A 10,876-nucleotide genomic window follows, 5' to 3' on the forward strand; every position below is an offset into this window, starting at 1 on the left:
GCGTAACCTGTCTGATGCAGATTTCCTCCTCATGCTATGGCAGAAAGGTGCCCATAACACCCGCCTTTCAGCATCTGAGATGAGGACTGCGGGAATAACCATTGAGCACCCAGCAGTCTGTGAAGCCCTTATGGCTTTACTGGAATCTATGCCCACAGATGTGCATTCTTTGTTTGACTGGATAGCTATGGCTTGGAAATTGGCTTTTCCTCATTTGGATCTCAGTCAATTTGATAGCCATACTTGCTGGCATACACCTGCCGATGGCATTAATTTGCTACAGAAGCTTGGAGTCCTCTGCAAAATATATAATCCGGACCCCGAAATTAACCCACTGCGGGTCCCACTTACTCCTTCCATTCGTCGTCTTATCTTGAAAGGAGCACCAGACAACCTCAAATATATGCTCTCTACGGCTCTTGCAGAAATGCACACCCTGTTCGAGGTTTTTGAACATTTCAAACAGTGCAGAGACCTTCAGATGGACCATAAAATGTCCTTCCCAGTACGTGCTTCCTTTCAGCAGATGCCCCCATTCACCTTAGCTGTCCAGCGAACTCCCCCACGTCCCTTCACCCCACGCCCTGTCCCTCGTGGGCCGTTTCGGAACATTGTTCCAAAAAACGGTGCTCGGGCGCCCCCGTCTGGCCAACGTGGAGCAGCCCGTCCAGGGCCACTATCCCCCCCCCCCCCCCCCCCCCCCCCCCCCCGCCACCAGGGGCAACCCTTCCCCCCTCAGCAAAGGTTTCGCCCACCTTTGGGCTTCCAAGTAAGGAATCCTTTCCGGAGAAACCCTGGGATACAACAATCTTTTGGGAGAAGGCCCCAGGGTCGGAATCACGATTGCAACCCACCCAGGGCCCCCAATACCCCCAACGGTTGGAACCGCCCTTCCCGGCGCTTCCCACGAGCATTTCCTTAGACGAGAACCGTCCTTTTGTTCTTATCTCCGGTGTCTGTGATAACATTCCCTTCTCTTCCCGCTTCCTTATTGACACCGGTAGCCAGATTACAATAATAGATCCTACTATCATCCCTCAGGCTCACATGGGCAAGGGAACCGCTGCACAGGTGCAGGGCATCTCTGGCACTATACTTACTGCTTTTCATTATAATGTTACCTTGTTTATTTATGACAGGCAACCCTTACGTTGCACTGTGCTTGTCCTCCCTAGCCCCCATTGTATCCTTGGTATGGACTATATCCCGTCCTTTTTTGGAAAATGGCTGCCCCTTAAAAGACTTAAATGCTGCAGTGTTACCCTTCTACCCACTGTGGCTATACAACCTATTCATTTTCCCCGGATCCCGCCATCCTTCACGAAGCAATATCCACTTAAAGGTGGCCATGAGGATATTTCTAAAACCTTGTCAGATCTCCTCGCTAAAGGCATAGTAGAACGCACCCAATCCTTTAATTATAATAGCCCCATATGGCCCGTCCGCAAGCCTAACGGGTCATGGCGATTTACAGTGGATTATAGGAATATTAATAAGCTGTCCCCTCAAATGCCCAGCTCCTTGCCAGACATAGAAGGTATTTTTCAGGAAATTAGGGATTATGCACCTAAGTGGTTTGTAGCTATTGACCTCTCTGACATGTTTTTTGCTATTCCCTTACATGAGGACTCTAGGGAGTATACCACATTTACGTGGAATGCTCAACAGTATCAGTTCACTAGAGTCCCACAGGGGTATAAGAATAGCCCCATTATAGCACATGGTGCTATCCAACAAACTATGCCATGGAAATCACTTCCTTCTGATGTGAAGGTCTTCACCTATGTGGATGACATACTTATTTGTGCACATAGCAAAGAGGCAGCAGACAAAGCTAAACTGGTGGTAATTTCTACTCTTACATCCAAAGGCTGGACCATAAATCCTGATAATGTGCAAGGCCCACTGGAATCCGTTAAGTTTTTAGGTGTCCAGTGGTCCTCCACAGGGCCCTCCGTCCCCCACCCGGTACTGGACAAACTGCAGGCTATCCCAGCACCCAGAAATAAAACTGAAGCCCAACATCTTATTGGCCTATTTGGGTACTGGAGACTGCATATTCCTTTCTTACAGCTCATACTTCAACCTATGTATAAAGTAACTAGAAAGGCTTGTATTTTGAGTGGGGGCCAGCACAGCAATTAGCTTTTACAACTGCCTTGGAATATATTTCCCTGTATGCACAATTATATGTCCCACAACCAGGTGAAGTCCTATTATTGGATATTTTGTTCATGAATGATTATGGTAACTGGGGGATATATACTAAAACCCCTGGTGTGTCACGACCGGTTGGCTTCTATTGCAAACGTTTCCCATATGCACCCACCAGATACTCTCTATTTGAGAAGTATATCTGGACTTTATGTCAAGCATTACAGGCAATGGGCTTTTCTCTTATTAACAAACGCCTGATTATTAGAACTCCTGTCCCACTCATAAACTGGATTAAAATGAGTGAGGACCAATTAAAAGGCCTTCCCATTGAATCTAAAGTTTTACAATGGAAATGGTATCTTCAAAATGCTCTACAAGATTCCCTGGTTCAGTCTAACACTGCAATTGGCAGGTTGACTGAGGAAATTTGTGCCCAACCCCTGGTCAAGTTGCCCATTTCTCCAAAGGAAGAGCCCTCCTCCCCTATCGGTCATTGGGGAGCTTCAAACAGCCATGCCAATGCTTGGTTTACAGATGGCTCCTCCTCTGTGGTTAATGGCAAGACCCATTGGAAAGCTGCGGCTTACCGCCCAGCTGATAAGACTATCTTGACAGATCAGGGGGTGGATGATTCTGCACAAATGGCTGAACTTGTAGCAGTGAATTTGGCTGTGAAACATTCACTTATGGAAGGCCGAAAGCACATTCATATTTTCTCTGACTCATGGTCCGTTTGTAATGGCATAGCCATATGGTCAGCTAAGTGGAAACGTACTGACTATTATATCAATGGAAAACCCGTTTGGGGTCAGACTGTATGGAAGGAATTAGCAAACTCTGGTATTAAGATATTTGTAACACATGTAGATGCACATACAAATAGATTGGATGAAAATTCTAAAAATAATGATCTAGTAGACAAAATATCCAAAATTGCAGCTTTAAGATTGACTAATGCTGCACCTTGGAAGGTTGTAAAACATGAAGACACCAAAGTAACTTTAAAAAGAAAACCACAGTGGGAGGTGCACAAACCTCCAGTAGATAACCTGGAGATTTTGGGCCCTGAACTTACAACACTCCATAAACAGATGGGACATATAGGCACCCATGGACTATACCAATGGTGTAATGACAGAAACCTAAAGACCACTTGGAGGGCCTGTAAGGAGGCAATAAGGCGCTGTCCTAATTGCCCTAACCTATTGCAAAGGTTTAGGAGAAATCCCCCATCACACTTATCATCTCCAAGAGCATTTAATCACTCATTACAAATAGACTTCATAGGACCCATCAGGCAGAAATACTATGTTTGCACTATAGTGGATTGCTGCACCGGCCTGGGGTCTGCTACCATGTCCTCCAAGCCTAATCAGATTGCCACTATATTTGCCCTTTGGACATGGATTGCTCACCATGGGATCCCCCATGTGATTAGTTCTGATCAGGGCACACACTTTACAGGACAATTGGTACAGAAGTTTGCTGTTGATCTCAATATACAATGGAACTTCCATGTGGCATACAATCCAACAGCATCTGGACACATTGAACGTTTCAATGCACTGTTAAAACTTAAGCTATCATCATTATCTGACACCCCACTGCATAAAGCCTTACTTATAGCAACCTTCGAACTCAATTCTAGACCACGAGCTTACCGCCGCTCCCCTTTTGAGGAAACTTACCCTCCGGATGTCCAGCCTCTCGACGGGACAACACCCGATCCACCACCTTCATCTGACAGAATCCTCATCAAGGACAGACTGGACTCTAGCCTCACTCCTGCCAACATTGTTGCCTCAGGACCAGGGAACTCTTATTGGACTACATCTGGTAAGGGTGATCTTCGCCTTACCAAGGTGAAAGACGCTACTCCAATGTAGATATGCCCCGTTCCTGTATTTGTGCACTAGCATTTGGGTGTAAGTTTATTGTGGTTACTACTCTTTTACTGGCCGCTGTGTGGCTAGCCTCTCACTTCACGTGGTGCAGGTCCCGTGACTGCTCCACCTACTCCCCTGCTCCTAACTCTTGTATCTCCCCTGACCATTCTCACTCACTGGGCTCTTATCAACTTAATTTTTCTGTGATTGCCTGCCTCGATCCCCTGTGGTACAAATGTGGCTATCTCCCAAACAACACCTTATGCCTAGGATCCTCATCCTCTTAATTTTTTCATTCTTTGTTGTGATTCAGGGCGATATCATCACCCCACTCCCCACACCTCCTCCTACGCGATGGTTCCAAAACCGCGCGGACTGGACTAGCATCCAGATGGTACATAGGAAATGGATCCACCATTACCTGAATTTATCCAGACCTGACTCCGTGTTTCCATGGTATTTTAGGAGTCATCAGTGGCTCAGTAATGAAACAGCCACGGCCCAACTGTTTTGGAATAAATATGCCTTTTGTACTAAATTCTCTCGCAGAATTGCACCAGACCAATGTAGTGAATACTATAAAGCTAATGTTACAGGTGAATTTTCACCTGTCTGGCATGCCACAGATTCAGACCCCACCAATATAGATATTGGGGATACTAATGTTTTGGAGGAAAACCCCCTTCGATGTCATTTACTGGAAGTTGTCAGGGAGTCCTGGGCCCACCAGCCTCAATATGTGTACTATTATAAACATCTAACCCCTTATTACTATATACATAAGGTGGCACTCACTGGTTGCAATGTCACTATTCTGCAACAGTTTGAGGATAATGAAGGCCACTTTACATGTCAAAAGGCTGCCCAGTTCTCCTTGGCCGCCCAGACCTTTGAGTTATGGAATTCCTATAACCCTAGGGGTGATACCCAGAAAGATGATGTGCATAAGGAATACTTCTATGAGGATAAGGAAGATAATGATGAGAAGAAGGACACAAGGACTGCAAATCCTATTGATACTCCTACTGTTACTGCCCCTATCCCCGCCTCCACCGAACAGGTCCCCACTTTTAAGTCCTATGATATGTGTGCCACTGGCACTTCCATTGACTATTGCAAACCCACCTTCCGATGGCCTCCTATGTTGGAGGAACCCTTTGGAACTTACTGCCCTATTAACATTTCAGCTTTTGTGTGGAAACTCCGCCTCCCTTATAATGCCAGTGATGATGTTAATGACTTGATTGGCAAACAGAACCCCGCCAAGGTCTCTTGTGTGGCTGATTACCCCAATCTGCCTATTTTTGGTAGATTTGAATTGCTTAATGCTTATAGACCGGACTATTGATTACCAATGACTCCTTTCCGCCCATCTCTTCCTGGTGGGATATTATGGCATTGGGTACCCACACGTGGAGATATCCCATGGTAATTACCGATCCCCTTCCCCAACCCTTTAATTCTCTTTTAGGCACTCCTAAATACTCTGCACCCTCATATTCCCCTTTACGTGTCCTTCTCTGCATCCGTTCCATCTTTGCGGATGTGGTACCATCTGGCAAAGGCCACGCCGCTATGGGTTGGCTTTGCTTCCCAATAATTGATAAATCCCCTGAAAGGTGCTCTATGAAAGTATATCTGAAGGGATATGCTACCTCGGTGAATTTACAAGATTTCAATTGCCATATCCCCAAACCTGCAGTGTTGGATACCCTCTTTCATATCTCCTACTTGATGTATGCTGATAACACAACTGATTCTATCATTGCATACGACCACCATCTTTCTTCTTTCACTTCCTACAGAGATAGTGACCATTCTTTCCCAGATTTTCACCTTCTTTCCAAAGATATGAATTACACTGTCATGTCCTGGACATGGCTCGGCAATTTTTCAACTCCCCTTGAACAGGCCAGACCTATCTGGAATCTTACTCATATCTACCTCCTCAACTATGCCAATTCTTCTTCCTCTGTGCGTTCCTGTGAAGGGTGCTCTCCTTATTACTCTTATTATTCCCCTTTGCTCATTTGGTCTCAGCGGATGAATATCTCTTTCCTCCACCCAGACCCTTTCCTTAGGCCCGCTTTGTGGGGTGCCTCCAAACCTTCACCAAGATCCAACCAGCGGCTATTGCCTGACCTTATCCCCGTCATTAACTGGACTGATCCTATCATTCATTCTCAAATCCATAATGTGACCCTTCCTTCTATTTCATTTGGCCCCCACAAGGACACTCTAGGAATACCTTATTCCACCCCATGGCAATGGAAGCGCTGCCACTGGGGCCCCTTTGCTATGAAAAGGATTCAGGGGGTGCATAGGTCCATGCAATACAACTATTCTGTCTATGACGTCCCCCTGGATGTTTACAACAAAACTGCGGTGAGCTATTCATATGCCATTGAGAGGTCCACTAGGTACAACCTTGAACCAACTGCTTCTATTCTGGGATTCACATATCCCACTATTGAAGAAGTACAAATCCAGCTGGATCAACATCCACCTCCACGGGAACCTTATGAGAAGCTGCCACCTGGATGCTCTCCTCTGTCTTTGTTTGATACCATCCTGCATTACCACATTGAAGCTGCTGACAACAAGACTCTGGCGTGGTGGTCCACTGCAGGAATGAACTTTTCCAGCTGGAAATACAAATCTTTGGTGGGACGTTTACCACACTACTCTTACATGCTTCTTCCTGGACCTAACAACAGGTGGCACACCTTTGACATGGTGTCCCACAATATTCTCAGGAACCACACAGATCTTTTTGACAATTATGCTCATAGACACTATGTGTATTCATACAAGATGACTCATGCTGACTGCTACAGAACCCATGGATTGGAACCCTGTCTCATTCACAGAGGTGGCTTCAATGAGTCCCACTCCTGGATTACTGCGCACTTCCCCCGTGCTGTCATCTTCCCACCTTACAAGCCCATGTTCTCCACGGAAGCCCCGGGTTTTCTTCCCTTGACCTACCAACCTGTCAGAATGTTGATGAAGCCAACCATCCAACCTATCTTTCTGCGTCTCAACCTCGCTGCCCTCTCTGCTAATGACTTCCAAATGTGTGGCGAACGTAAGCCTTACCTCACTCCAGACTTATACTTCAACCTCCATGGCAGCCGCAGCATGAGACGCCCTCTGCAACTTGCGGCTGTTGGTGCCTTTTTGACTGGAGCTGCTATTGGTGCCCTCATTGCCGGAGCTATGACTGAGGAATTACGGATCCAGATTAACTCCATACAACATCTTGTGGACTCGCAAACCCGTGTCATACACGGGATTTCTAAAAACCTCCATGCCACAGCTATCCTTGTGGATAAAATGCATCTGGAACAGGAACTTATGCGCAAGGAACTCTCTGCCCTCTATGAGCAGGTACAATTCACCACTTCAACCTTCAATAAGGAACTGGAGCACCTTTGAATACAACAGGAATGCCACCATATAGAAGCCCTTTTGCAAGCCTCACAGGAAGATCTCAGGAACCTTTTCCTGACTGGACTTGGCAGAGAAACTTCTTCTTCTATCACTATTTTGGACCCCACACAGGAATCTTTTTGTGAGGCTGGATCCTGTGAACTACACCTTTGGGAGATCTCTACTTCGTCTGCCCTTGTTGCCTATCATACCATTGCAATTCCAAAACGTATTGGCACCACCTGGGTACTTCCTTATGATAAAATGTTTTGGACTCAGTGGGGGGATAAGAACTGGTTCTTCCCCGCGGACAATACTTACTCCTTTGGCAAGAATACCATTATTGCCTTTAATGCTTTTAATAATGAACCTCCCACTTCCAGGATCACGCTGTATGAGCCCGCCACCAAAATACAAGATTTAGGCAATTACAGGATCCTTACCTGTGATGATTCCACCTACAACATCACCAGATGGCACAACGCATCCTACAGCGAAATCTTTTCCCTGATAGCTGGTTGCCATATACATCACAATGTAATGATGGTAAAACATCACGGACTTGCAACAGGCAACCAAGTGCTGACCTCGGTCTCTTACATCTCCAATCACACCTTTGGCCTACATGCCTTCTTCAGAACCCCTGAGGTGGAATCTGAAACCTACCGCAACATTCGTGCACACATGGATGCCTTGGACAATCTGTTCCAACAAAATAAGCCTGTCCTGGAAAATCTTCATAACTCTGTTGTCCATGGCATTGCTAACCTCAAACATGAGGTACAGAAAGCGGAACTTATGGTCCAACATGACCTGCTCACTCTGCTACATACTTCCCACACCATGTCTAAGGACTGCAGTCTGCTGAATACAATCCGCAGAATCGTTACAAAGGATTTTGCCTGTATTACCCGATGGAATCCGTTGCATTGGATGAAAGAAGTCATGACATGGGTGGCATTTATTATATGTGCATGGATCCTCAGTAAGGTTGGCTTACTTCTTTGTAGATCTGTGGCGAAGGATGTGACTCTCAAAAGAGAAAAATCCATCATCTATGCCCCTCCTTCCCTACAGGCCTAACCATCTCCTTTTGCTCCTGCAGAATGCCTCCACGTAAGAGATCTTCCAGAACTGTCAGACGTCACCTCCCCCGTTCCGAGAACACCTTGGACGAACGTAATCTACAACACTTTGCCCACTGCCCTCTTTGTTGCCAGTTCCATGTAAGGAACTTCTTTCTGCTTGCAGCCCTCAAAACTTGGAACTTTGACACCTTCTACACATTATATAGATTAGCCAGACTTTACTCCCCCAGAGGGGAGACATGCCTCCTCTGCTCAGATTCCTTCAGATTCCTTTATAATGACCCGATGCCCCATCTAGCTTCTCTACTTTGTCATTTATGGACTCATCAACACTTTTTTGCCAATCATTGGCGATTATTTTCATGTGATCGCCTATACCCTAGGCATAACCAACTTCTTCTCGGCCTTCTCACGGAAGCCCTGAAATCTGACCATGAGCACCGTGGCTTCTCTAATGCCTGGCAATGGTATATCAATATTCATCTTTCTTTAAGGAAAGGACCATGGAGAAGATACTTCCCTGATTTCTCCCTTCTCCACAGGAACCAGATTGTCCCCTATAGGATTAAAACTGCTCCTACACTCCGAATACTCTGCTGGAAAGCTGTCCTGCAGCCATACTTACTAAATCTCTGGAAATATGTTGAGCATCACCATGATCTCCCCGTCCTTCTCTTTCCTCCCAATTTTGCCCTCACCGCCTCGGAGGTTGACAACCGGGATAATATTGATTACTTTCCCTTTCGCAGCTCTTCCTAACCCATTGGGTGTTCACTTCATTCTGGTATAATGGACGACCTTTTCAGGCGCTATGTAATAGGCCGTTCCCGGAACCGCCACTGGACTCTGTGAGACATACAACAAAATACAGGACTGTACATCGTCGTCGCAGGCTCTGTATATGATTGCATCCTTTTGACCCACAGGATGCCCGATCATATCCCATGGTTCATGGAGTACAAAGGCCGGGACGCCACCCTGGACATCCTACATTTACCGGGACATGACAATTTGTTACAAACTTTGCAGCCCTTTAAGGTCGGAAGATACGCGGAACCTGATCTCTCCTCAGACTTGACTGCTCTCTTTGGCGCGGAAGCCACCCCTTAGAGTGTCTCCCGTGCCAGGGGGTGGACTGTATGGAACATTGCTGAAGTGAACCAAACAACTCCCATTTTGCTTTTTGACCCCATTTTGTGAAACTTATAAAAAAAACATGTTGTTTGCTGTGATAGATCAAAACAAAATGTGTGTGTAGCGTTAAGATAAGTAAAGTCACGAGCAGTGACGCACACAGTGACTATGCAGTCACTGAGAAAAACATTTGGCAGTTTGTTTACACCAAATTTACATTAGTTTTAATGGTAAAACTGGTAAAAATATTTACTAGATGAATTTGCAGAATTCAGGACTTGAAAAACAAATGAGGTAATGTGTGAACTTGTTTTGATGTGACTATATAAACTGCAGACTGATCAGGAGCGAGCGGGCACTACTCCACCGACAGAGTCTGTCACTATGTCCCGCTGACAAGTGACAAGATAGTGCTCCCCAGCTCGAGGCCCCTGATCGCTGCATGCTGTTACTCCGATGACTGATTGCCGTTTGCTGTGAACCAAGCATCAATAAAACCTCATCTGAGGACCAACAACCGGCTCCGTGAGTGTTATCTTATTCCTACCCGGTTCCGATCCAGTACAGGCCGCAAGTGTTACGATGTGCTCGTGACACTGCTCTCGCAGCTGCTCCACTAAAGACACTTTCCTATGTTACACTACTTCACTTAAAGCCAGAGGGTCTCCTGGCGCTGTCAGCCAGGAGCAGGAAGAAAGCAGGAGAGGTTTCGAGGCGGGAAGTTGAGGAAGAAAGAGAGAGACGCGCGAGAGAAACTAGATGGCGGGTTGCCAATGGCCGTCAGTGGACACCGAAGTACCTGGAGGCGGCTCCTCTCCACGCGGCCTCCCTCGCCTTGGCGGAGGGTCCTCCTCCATCGCCCTCCACTCTCCAGGGCGCCTGCTGGCCGGGCATCCTCTTCACCTGGAGTCCGGGTCCCAAGCGAGGCTGCTGCGGCCACGCCGCCCTGGACAGGACCCTGCAGCCGAGACCACACCCGGCTGTGAGCGGAGTCCACGCAGAGGACCCGCCCTTGGGACAAGGAGGACAGCGGGACGGGCGGCCGTCGGTGCGGAGGTCACCAGGCGGGCCTGAGGAACAGGCAGCGTGGACCGAGCCTGCGAAGGCGGCGGCGGCGCCCTCCCGGGTCCCACCCCGTCCCCAGGCCTGGCGCAGGGTCCGTGGCCGCTCCCGCCCGCT

Source organism: Sciurus carolinensis, unplaced genomic scaffold (genome assembly GCF_902686445.1).
Source record: "Sciurus carolinensis unplaced genomic scaffold, mSciCar1.2, whole genome shotgun sequence".
Lineage (NCBI taxonomy): Eukaryota > Metazoa > Chordata > Mammalia > Rodentia > Sciuridae > Sciurus > Sciurus carolinensis.